The sequence below is a fragment of the Silurus meridionalis genome, chromosome 17 (genome assembly GCF_014805685.1).
Source record: "Silurus meridionalis isolate SWU-2019-XX chromosome 17, ASM1480568v1, whole genome shotgun sequence".
NCBI lineage: Eukaryota > Metazoa > Chordata > Actinopteri > Siluriformes > Siluridae > Silurus > Silurus meridionalis.
Window position 1 is genome coordinate 6,584,730 of NC_060900.1, and position 12,844 is coordinate 6,597,573.

General features: G+C 35.3%; 1 protein-coding gene across 3 annotated transcripts in view; it reads left to right on the forward strand.

The window, feature by feature from the left end:
- Nucleotides 1-12,844, forward strand: part of plch2a (phospholipase C, eta 2a) — a 122,142-nt gene that overhangs the window by 48,511 nt on the left and 60,787 nt on the right. The window lies entirely within an intron of this gene.

Below are 12,844 nucleotides of genomic sequence, written 5' to 3' on the forward strand. Positions count from 1 at the left end.
TGTTTCCTGGGAGATTCTCTGAATCTGCAAATTGTTACTGAAAACAAATGAATGAACATATGCCCATGTAACATCATACAAAAACATAGACTGTACTGAAACAGATGTGTGGCTGCATGGACACAGTCTCCAATGTCTCAAACTCGCTCTGTTGCCAGATGAAATCGGTTTTGAAGCTGTTGCCTTATCATTCCACACAACCACTTGCAACAAATCTCTTCACACTCCATTTCATCTTTCTTCACAATGTGAATTGGGAGGTTTTTTTTTTTTTTTACATTGTTGTTCATGCTAGTTCTTCAAGTCATGTCGAGCTTCATGATGGAACAGAAAAAGTAAAAGAAAAAAACATGTAATATGTAATGTAATATGTAATAGTAGGAGTAGGAGTAGCAGTAATAGTAGATGGAGTAGTGGTAGTGGTAGTAGCGATAGTAGTAGTAATAGTAAAAGTAAAACGCAAAAATGAATAGCATACATTTAGCAGGTCCACTAATTATATTGTCTAATAAATGACAATATCATTTACAATGTATTGATACATCAGTATAAGTAGTAGTGGTTGTAGTAGTAATAATAGTAGTGTTAATAGCGATAGTATTAATAATAGTATTGGTAGTATTAGTAGTGGGACTGGTAGTAATGAAAGTAAGAGTAGAAGTTGTAAGGGTGATAGTAAGAGTATTAATAATATTAGTAGTGAAAGTAGTAATATCTATCGCAGTTATTGCAGAACAAACGCAAAAATCTGAACATAATTTCTTGATATCATTACAGGGAACACACCTTTCATACTCAGCTTCTTTAATCTGCTCTAGATTCTAGCTAACAAAATATATGCTGTCCTTAATTTTCTGTAAAGGAACACTCTTTGTATATGTGTGTGAGTGTGTGTGCAGCTTAACTGTAAATTGGCCATGGTGTCACAGAGAGTAAGCAATTACTGACAATACACAGTGGTGCCTGACTACAGGAAGGCCAGTGGGACCTTCTGTAATCTCCAAGCAACATTTGTGTGCCTTAAAAACATTTTTTTCTCTTCTTCTTCTCTAAGATTATAAAAGAAATCTATAAGGTAATGTAAAATACATGTATACATACATACATACTTTTTGCTATATTGAACCAACAATATCCTGCATTGCTCTAACATGAACATTGAACATTGTGCATGAGCAATTATTTTTATAATAATTTAAATAATACAAATAATAAACATCTTCCACACAGCTACAGTGTTTGGTAGCAGTATTTTATAGAGTATATACTGTACTTCAGTGGTGGGCTGTGCATTTGGTACCTGGGCCTTCAGTGGGGACCTAACCAACTTTATCCACCTCTTAATACCACCATCACGTCACAATTATACAAACCATCAATACAATACAAAAACGCAATATAACAATGCGTGTCATTACAAAGAGAGAGGCATTTCGCATATGGAGGGTGAACTTTTACTAAAGCAATCTCCAAACCTCTACACTACCACCGCAACTGTGCCACCTACATAATAAAATACAACCTACTCACCAGAGATGCAGACTCATAAGAGGCTGTAATCCAGTGGTACCGCTCGTATTCACTGGTCTGGAAGTGGTGAACAAACCCTTTCCCAGGCTGAGACAAGCTAGCTAGCTTCGGGTTTGGCCAACCTCCTCACGATGTCTAGCTTTTCTTATAAATGTATTTTTAAGTATGTCCGAGACCTAATTTCTTTTCCTCCGTAGGCATAAAAAACTCTAACTCAGATGTATTAATGTGTGCAGATCGCTACAGACATGTTTTGCCAGTCGAACTTGGCTGTAACAGTTTACCTCTGACCAACCAATCAGAGATCTAATTGGACAAATAATCTAACATTCACATACTGGAAGCAGTGTAGCCAAGAAAACGCTACGAAATGAAGAGAATAAACTGCTGGGAATAAATGAATACAATTTCATGGAACAAATATTAGAATTTAGGTTATAAATGTAGGTCAGTGTTTCTGATAGCGTTTAATAGTGATAGTGTATAATAGTATTTTTATATTCCTCTTAAATATCTAGGTTTCTACAATGATGCTAAACATTTAATGCTTAGACATTAAGTGCCCAGATTAACTACTTAGGCAACATTCTAGCTGGTTATGCTACATTATTGGTAGTTTGATGTTAGTCACGGGCAGATACCGGACAAGCTTAATAGCTTAAGCTGTTACAGTTGTACACAAACTTTGAACTCAATTTATACAATTTAGATCTAGCATTTTTACTCATTATAAATATACACTTTCACTTATTTTTCATTTAACATTTTGTTGATGTTAATCATATAGAAATGTGTATTTAATTCCTGGTGGATGATGACTAAGTTTGTCATTTGTGTGTAGCTTGAAAGAAAACACCTAAAGAAACTAAAGTAATTTCCTTATACTAAAACCTTATAATATGCCTGCTGCTAGGGAGAAATAGCTCTTCAGCTGTTCTTGAAATAATTTTATTCTTGATCAGAAGACATCACCAAGCAATTGAGCTGTATTCATAAAGAATGCTGAAATGTAGGCCTATTTTGAGAATTATTTTAATAAACTATACGCTCCATACATATGCTATGCTTTACTGTTTTTTCCTTTAAAAATGTCTGCAATTTGTGCCAATTAAAAGTGCAAAAATATTTGTTAAAAGATGTATAAAAAATATTGTAGACAACGCAACAGACAATACAATAGATACACTTGAAAAGTGTTTGCTTTTCAGGAAAGATTATCATTATTTCTTCTGCTCTCATCCATGGCTTAATTAAGCTTCTCTCTCTCTCTCTCTCTCTCTCTCTCTCTCTCTCTCTCTCTCACTCACATTCCCTTAACTTCTCTTGTTATTGTTGATAACAGAGCCAGGGATTATATTCTACTTGTGAGACACTCTCACAGCACTTGTCTTAGAAAGGAGTCAAGCAAGTTCACCAGAGTTCCCCTGAAAAACGAGACTCGGCTCTTTGTCTCGTGTTCAATTTCAGGCCTGAGATCACCTGCACTTAAACCAGGAGAGTGAAACAGTGCCTGGCTTCCACGCAGCTTGAGTTCAGAGAAAGTCAACTCGGGCGGATGTCCAGATAGAAGGCTCAGGCCATTAGTGTCCTTAAAGGGACATGCCATGAGGGTTGTTCCCCAGAGGGATTTTCCGCATTCGTACTTGTTTTATATTCTAAATATGTCTACATCTACCATACCAGTTACCATCATAAGAAGTTATTTCGTTTGCATAGCGTTTTCAATTTGTAGTATTTGCTTGTAGTTTTTATTCCCAAGATCAGCCTGGCAGCCCATTTTGCTATACCAATAATTGTTTTAGGCACAGTTGCCAACCTGGCGTTATGCACACATGCATGTTTGTGTGGGTCTACCTTGCCTGTACCATCTGCTTTTTCCAAATCTGCTATGTTAGCTTGCTAATATGCACATATGGGGGCTGGATTTGGGTTCTATCCCCTTTTTCTTTGCTGGGTCAGTTCCTTCCTTTTTGTTTTTTTCCATTCAGACTGGCGGTTCTGTGTAGGTTTTAATTCCTTAGATATCATTCTGCTGTCTGCTGAATTTTCTACGTTAATTGGGTCTGCTAACACACACCACTAGGATGGGATACGGTAGTTAAGTACTGCTTATTCTCCTAACTAGCCACCTATTCCTATGCAACCTTTCCACTCAGAGTTTAGTACATCCCTCACCATCTGGCTGACTACAGGACCTGAGCCTACATACTGCTGGCACATTTTCCCTCCCCATCATAGCACATGCCATTGTTTGAACACTCTGGAAGTGGAAGCCAGGCACCAACTCTACACTTGCTGCCTCTGTGCAGGTTTCAGAATAAAAAAAACAGCATTGCCTGATAGACAAGACCTTCACAGACTCCACAAAACCTACTATAGACATATCCTCAGGCCCCTAACATGTGAGGTCTGAGCACTTTCTATTCAGTCATTAGATGCAACTTAAACACCACTGAATGGCCATATGGAGCACATATATAATGTAGAGGGCTCGCAATCAACCAATTCACGGCTAACCAATATTGCTTAGAATGGGTCCAGACTAGACCTAGTGGGTGATTTCAGACCACAATCTGATTGCTAAATGGATCCAAGACTTTTTATTTCCACTTAGTCAGAGGCATGATCAAAAAATATATTTCATAAGCTAAGAATAAACCCGTGTTTTCAGTATACATTTCCAAACAGTAAACGTGTTACGTGTATTTGTTTGATTAATGAATATGTGACTGAGGTAGCTAGGACAACAATGCAGAAGGCAAATTCAGTCAACAGTGTTCACTGCTAAAAAAACACTGACTCTTAATCTTAGCTGTAAGTGTAATTAATGGAGTGCTCTGTGAATGTAATATTTAAAGGACACTACAGCAAAAAAGTTAATTCTTTAATAATGTGTGCAGGCTTACATCCCTTACATAACCTAATCATACTAAGCTGTTCTCCAGGCAATAATTCACTGTTAGCCGTGTAAGCATGTTGTTTATTCCCTTCAGTCCTGAAAGTGTAATCAGCAGTTTATAATGAGAAGTTGATGAAGACAAAACAGCGCCATGACTAACCTGAAAACATGTACCCAGTATTCAAAGCAGTATGTGCTCTGCCATTCAGTGTACTCCCTTTTCTTTATCCCAAATGTGCTGTTTGTGTCTTATGAGAGACAGAGATAGAAAATGATCTTGAACATCCCCCTGAGTTTCAATTACTTCTTACCTCTGTCATGGTTGGAAGTATTACCCTGGGGCCAGAGGTGAGAACATAATGGTAATGAGGCCCAGGAGCTGTTGGATGAAAACATACACCATGTCAACTGGCAAAAGTCAAAATTGGAAAAGGAATGGAAAAGGAAATTAGAAAAGGTATGCTCCAGAAGAGGAATTATGTAAAGGAAATGCAAACGTTCAAACTGTTTCTAACTAGCTTCGTGCACAAACCCAGGAACACATGAAGAATCCAACCTAGGCAAAATGCTGAAACAGCACTTCTGTGTTCTTCACAGTGTTTTTTTCAGCACTCAGTACTTGCCTCTTCCTATCTATTATAACCCACATCTGATACCGCTGCACGTTTAAGATCAATAATAACAACTGACATTGTGATTTATATTATGTGGGTGGGGACCAAATTGCCAAAATAAGACAGATTTGCAGAAATGGCACATTACAGTTACAATAATGAATATAAAGATTAGTCACCCCAACCAGCATTACATTATTCACGAAATAATTAGATCTTATTAATTTACTTTCTTTTACTTACTCATTTCTATTACATAGTGTAAGTCTAAATTTGGAATGGCCTCTTTTGGAATTGCTTTTTACTGATTGCAGATTATTACACCAATAAGCTTTATTAATTCACATTTTTTTAAATATCTGGTTATATATATATATATATATATATATATATATATATATATATATATATATATATATATATATATATATATATATATATATATTTATATATATATATATATATATATATATATATATATATATATATATATATATATATATATATATATATATATATATATATATATATATATATATATATATATATATATATATATATATATACATATTTTTTTGTTTCTTTTGAAACTTTAAAAAGCTTTTAAAGGATTGTGTTTACGGTATAGATTTCACTAAACATGCATTTTTTCCTCACAGTCAGTTTCTCACCATTTTATCATTTTCACACAGTGCTAAAGGACATGACACATGCTATTAAAGGACATGACACATATAGGTAGCATATAGCATGCTCTGGAGAAATATATTAAATATATCACCTATCACCATTCCCCAGACAAATACAATTTGCAGTTAAAGGAGGAAAATACGATTCCTCATAAAGCCACTGTCTACTAAATGCTGAAGCGAGCTTTAAAAGTGGCAGGAGAAAAACACTTGCTATCAACTTACCATATTTAAAAGCAATCTAATACCTGTTCCATATCTACATGGGCTTCATACTAATGTATGTATATAAATAATATACCTTTTGTTTTTTAAGTAGAATATGTATAAGTGTATTAATGGTTTAGTATACTATTAAACTCAATGGCAAAATAATTCACAGTCTATCTCCATGTTTTCTGCTGTCTATGTCTATATTTATAGCGATAACCAGTGGCATATGGCACTTTTGCAAGAACTATATCTGATTCATCTTATCTTTTCCTGTAAATATAAACATATAATTTGCTGCATACAGCGTGCAAGTCAGAAAAGGAATATATAATGCTTCATTTATCCATATGCTTTTGATGAGTGATTAATCAATTATTAGATAAAAGAATCTTTTGTATTACAAACATCTATTTTGCTGTTTAATAGATGATGAAACTTGGACGAAACGCATGAAAAGCTTCAGCACCGTCCAATGCAAAGCCGCTCTTTGCAGGTGTGTGAAGGTCTCATATAATATTTCATGCATTGCACTAGATTCCTAGTGCCGTTTTTCATGCTCACATCTGTGTATTATATAAAGAGATACATCTATTGAGATGGCTTACATAAGCTTTTCCCTAGAGAAGAATGAGGCAAATCATTGTGCTCTGTTAGTTAGATTTGAATTGCTCACAGAGCTTCGTAGATGGATCAGGTGCATGCTGGATAGAATTAACTTTGTGGTAAAGGATGGCCTGGAGGAACTTTAACAGAGTTGTTGTTTTTTTGTTTTTTTCAATGACTACATTGTTTATGGAAAATCATATTCGCTGCTCATCTTGTGTTCTCGTTAGCATTTGATGTGTGTAATTAAGACTAAAATTGAGGTCAGTGCTTATCTTTGAACCGTTCTTGGGACACATTGGTCTCAGGACTGCAAAAAAAAAGTGTCTTGTTATGTAAAAAGTAAAACACGGGGCGTTCTGTTATAGAAAATTAATCAGTGACAATGTGGTGTAATGAAGACTCGTTTTTTTTTCTTACACATTAAAGAATGATGTGTTGTAGTATTTTTATCCAGCGATGGTTTAATGGGGAAAGTCTAAAGAAGTTATTACTACATCTGTTATGACTTATGTTATATAGTAAGAGTTAGAAACTGCTTGTATCTTTTCAAAGACAATCCAAAAAAATCTCTGCAGCTTTATTTGTTTCAGAGTGGACAAAAAGTGCAGTCTCACCTGTCCTGGAGGATTGGTGGAAAACTAAAGCTTTACAATTGCAACTCTGAGCTCATACTGAAGTCTCTATACTATTGATTATATAGAGTATATTTATTTTTCTATGTTGGCTAAATTAAAGAATTCAATATCACTGAAGTATGGACAAGAAATATTACAATGAACTTTCTTAAAAGGGGAAAACCCCAAAGGCAACCCCATGAGGAAGAAAGCAATTAAAATGTGCTTTTAACTAAATGCTATAATCATTTGCAGAAATAAAAATGGTCATATCACAGTCATATCACTATATCCCTCAAGGCTTTGTTAAAAATTCTCGAAAAAAAAAGTTTGTATGTTTTATAGTTGGTGTCTGCTGATGTGCCATCAATTGGGCCACATGAACCCATGCAACCCTGCACCTTATTTTCTCTCATCTATAAACTATTTTCATTCTTCTTTTTTCATTTTTCTTGCATTTTTCTTTTCCTTCTCTCTCGGGATTTCATTTTTTTGTTGACCATTTATCATCCAGAAAACCCTATTAGGCAGAAAGAAGACAGGGTGGTGTCTCTCTGTGTATTTCTCCATTTCTCTCTCTCTATCCCTGAAAATGTCCAGGACCAATTCACACAGCTGTCCAAAACAGTCCTTTTCTTTTTTCTTGTCCTGATAATTGTCCCATATGTTTATTGAGCTGGCAGCATGGTCCCATGCAGTAATGCTACTTTATTAAAAATATTTGTTACAGTACAGTTTGTGGTGTGTTAGAAGGTAATGTGTGTGGGATGCGTCATTACCTTTTATTTGTTCATATCAGTATGCTAGATTCCTTATTTATACTTCAATGTAGTTATGGACTCTAATATTACTCCAATCATTTACTTTTACACTTTCTCATGGACAATATTAGGTAAAACTGCTACTGACATCCTGGCATGTCTGTAATTACTGTTGCTATTAGTTTCTATTATTTGCTTATACAATAGGTATGTACTTGCTGCATTATTTTATTATTTGTGTACTCTACATGCTCCATTACTCTCTCACATACACTGTATGGACATAAGTATTGGGACCATACATGCATTTGGTCTGCATCAGTACATGAGTATGTGACTTTACTATTGCCCATGTGGTTGAACGAGCTAATATCTACAAGCACACTCCAATAGCTAGTTGAACATCTTCCCAGAAGAGTGGGACCAAATGTGAAATTATATGTTCAAGAAGCACATAATGAGCTTATAGTCAGGTATCCATAAACATTTGTCCATTTAGTGTATTAACATATGCCACATACTTTCTCACTCCACGTGTATTTTAATTTCATCATGATTTTATTATTCATGGTATATTTCAGTAAAATAGTATTGTCAGTCAAAAACTTGAGTACATCATTTAACCACACGATTATTTACTTTCAAGTGCCATCATTTACTTAATTAATCCATTGCTTACCCCATTAATTATATACTTGATGGGACGCTCCATTACTTATCTTACACAGATTTCTACTCCTGTACTTACATGCGCCACTGTTTGCACTTATCATACTTCATACATAACTCAATTATGCACCACAACATTCATGCTTCATTACGTTCTGATTGTATTACTCCATTACACACATATTTAATCCACATATCTCGGAACTGAGCTAATTCCTTACTTCATGATTTTCTTACTCCATGAAACACCCATGCTTTTTTTTGGCATATATAAAATGATCAGTCGCGATACTCGACGCTGATTAGCTGGAAAGTGTGGGTTCAAACCAATGAACATTCCAGTTCACCGTTCTATATTAATGCGCTGCTGTTTAGGCAAATGTTACCATAGTAACACACAGTCGCTGTTGTCTACAGTGTGTGGCATTTATGGAAAACTTTCTAATATTGCACTACTTAGAAAAAAGTAAGATTTGAGTGTCATGTAGGTTATAAAGTGAATATGGTCATTTACCTCATTATTTTTGTATATATTGCTTTTACTTTTTACTCTGCTGTCTAGTTTTTACTCCTTTACTTAGTGATTCTGTCACTGAAAATCATTCTTTATTACCTGTGTATTTACAATACCTAAATTACGGCTTGACAAATTATTATTTACCTATTCCATTATTTATGGGTAGACTCCATTGAACTACTACATCACCATCATGTGCATCCTCCATCCTGAAAACTTAATGGCTTACCAAATCACTCTTTTGCTTACATATTTCATAATTTACTTTCCTGACTGACTGCATTGACTCTTATGCAGTTGTAGACTGAATTTAAACTGCATAGGGATAGAGAGAGTGGTTAGATCCTATCAATACCCCTAATAAGATAGATGGCATACCAATGCAATGCCAAAATACATGAATAATTACAATTCAGTGGAGCACTTCCGAAATCCTATTGTTCAATTTCTACAAAGGAATGAGCTCTGAATACACAGTGCATACAAGACCCGGGTGGCCAGATTAAAATCTTTTGATGGTTCACTTCATATAAATGGATGCATCGAATTCCAAAGACTCAAGTGTAGAATAACTTTTGCCAGACAAAGCAGTGTTTTGTAATGAACCTGACTATTGATCCTTGTTCCTCTCTTTCAAGTGTATCTCTTCCTAAATCATATCAAGCTTTTTCCTTATATGCTATGACAGGCCAAACTTTTGGAAAAACAAAGATGGAGAAATACTTTTTTTTTAAGGCCAAATCAAAGATTAATATGTTTTTTACACTCTTATGTAAAAAGAGATTTGTGGAAGCACATACTGTTAGGCTATTGCATACTGTTTAATATCACCTGACACTATGCTTGATTCACATGTCTGATTACTGATCTGCCCTTCGACTTGGTCTGTCCTGATTCTGTTAATAAACCTGCACAGAGAGGTTATTGAATTACGTTCAAGTCCATATAAATCACAAAAATGTGCATCGTCGAGGCTTGTATGCAACCACATCCTTCCTCTTAACTTTTTGTGTTGTCTGAAATGTTGCAGGTTTGAAATTTGCAAGTATGATGCAATGTCAAGTCATGTTTTTTTATTGCTATTTCAGCCATATACATTTACATTTACTGCATTAAATGAAACAACATTCCCCCAGGACTGAGGTGCTACATGAAACAACATAAAGTAACACAAGATAACACAAACTAACTAGGAAACTAAGCAAAGTGCATGTGTACAAATAAAATATAGTAAAACCAATGATCACATTCCAGTAAACGTCATAAACGTGAACAATGTTGTTAATTAACCTAAAGAAAAACGTGCAAATCAATAAAACGGACTGTTAAAGTGAGAATCTTAGTCACTTTTAAACACAGCATGACTATAATTATAATTTATCAATAATAAGCAATTATATGGGGAGGGGTAGCTCAGTAGATAAAACTGTTGGATTTCTGATCAGAAGGTCATGGGTTAAAATTCCAGCACTTAAACACTGGCACTGCTGGGTCCTTGTGCAAGGCCATGACTTTGAGTATAACTGAGATAATTGTAAGTCCCACTGGTTAAAGGTGTCTGCCAAATGCCCTAAATGTAAAATTTAGCTTGTGTAAGACAATGCATTCAATAAAGAACTTTCAATAAAGAGCCTTATTTTAGATAGCATATAGTGGACATTGTAAGGAAGAAAAAAACTAAAGACTACCATTAACCAGCCTATAATTCAACTTTTATAATGTTTATCTGCCTTTCAACATATATAATTACCTTATTATGTATTTTTGACAGAAATCAAACAGAAGGTTGTTTAGTCTGGTTTGTGGACACCTGACCATCACGGCTATTTTTTAGACTATTGTACCAAAGTTGCGACCACAGTTGAATAAGATGTGTTCTCTGAAACTAAGAAGCCAAAACATTTTCCATCATGACAAATGTTTGCTCCATGAAGACATTGCTTGCCAAGGTTTGAGTAAAGAAACCCAAGTTGCCTCCATACAGCCTTGAAGTAAGCCCCCTCAACCCTTCTAAACACTTTTGGAATGAACTGGAATATTGACTACACCCGAGACCTCCTCAGCCAAATTCAGTGATTAATCTCACTGAAGCGCTAGTGGCTGAATTCAAAATCTAGTGTACAGCCTTCCCAGAAGTGTGAAGGGTACTATTATAGCAAGGTGAATTAAATTTGGAAAGAGTTGTTCATAAGACACATGCTTGTGATGGTCAGGTGCTAGTTGATATCTACAATAATGAACACACCATTAACCCATAGCTGTCAGAACCCTGGCACAACTTCTTGAGCATCTAAGTCAAATGAAACCTCGATTATGACACTAAGGTAAATGTCTCGTTCTTAAAACAGCATTGTTAGTGCTGTCAGTTAAATCCTTGCCAGATGGAGGAACTCCAGACTGAGCTTTTACCACACACCAGCAACAAAACACCTGATTAATATGGGAGCCCAGTAGTGGCAGAACGTTGTGCCAAACAGAAATATAAGCTTTTTTTTTTCTAATAGATCTCTGTTGAGCAGAAATGTAAAAATAGATATTTAATTGAAGATACCACAGGAAGCACATCCAATTAGACTGAGGGTTCTTCTGAGTCAAATTAAGAAAGGTGAACTTAATTGATGTGATGATTTCTAGAAGTCATCTTATATTGAGACAATATAACTGTACATTTCTGATGCAGAAAGAAAAGATAAGAGACTACACTTTGCTATAGATCATATGGTAATATAACAAATAGCAAATGTGTGACACTAGAGCATTTACATAGACATTCACTATGTGTATGTCTCAAGTTCACGTTGAAGAAACTTAAAGATAATGGTCAGGCTGATCTTTGTGTCTATGGCATTGATTATATCTTTAAACACTATCCTGATCTTTTCTGTCGAAACCCTGCCATTCACCTGGATTTATCAGCTCCTTTCTTTCCTCTCGCTGCCATCTAACCTCCTTTTATCTTTGGTGGAACTGTCAAAGCCAAGCAGGTTCCCTGTAGAGCTAACTCCCTGACACGCTTTGTCGCAGAACAGAGCCATGTATCAAACGCTACTGACGGGTTCCTAATAAATGATGAGGGAAAATCCAGTACTAAGACAGTCTTTATTAAGCTTTAATAATCTTCAAAGATCATGAATCCCCAGGATCATAGTTCAGCCCAATATTTTTGAATATGTGTTGTTATATAAACCTTGCGCTTACACATTTATGCATTATTCATGCTCGGTTTCCTTGTGTGTCAGTGTGTGTGTGTGTGTGTGTGTGTGTGTGTGTGTGTGTGTGTGTGTGTGTGTGTGTGTGTCCCAGTGCATGCGGTACAGGTTGTTCAGTTTGCATTTTCCTCGTTCACTGTATATATATATATATATATATATATATATATATATATATATATATATATATATATATATATATATATCTCAGTTTCCAATTCTGTATGCAGTCTTTAATAAGATTCATATTGTATAACCATTACATAACCACATGCTCACCTTCTTTTCTTCTTTGTTTATGGTAAATAATGTTATGAAGGCTGATTTAGAAACATCTCATAAAAAAAATCTACATATTTAGAACTGCATCATCCCCTGCACCTTTCCACTCATCTGTCTCCCCTGACCTACTTTCTTTGATCTGAAGGAGGTTCCCTGAGGCTGCTTCAGAACCACAGACAGTTCCCTGAGCAGGCGCTTTCGTTTATACAATTTGTTCTCCTCCCAGGCTTCAGAGTCGAAC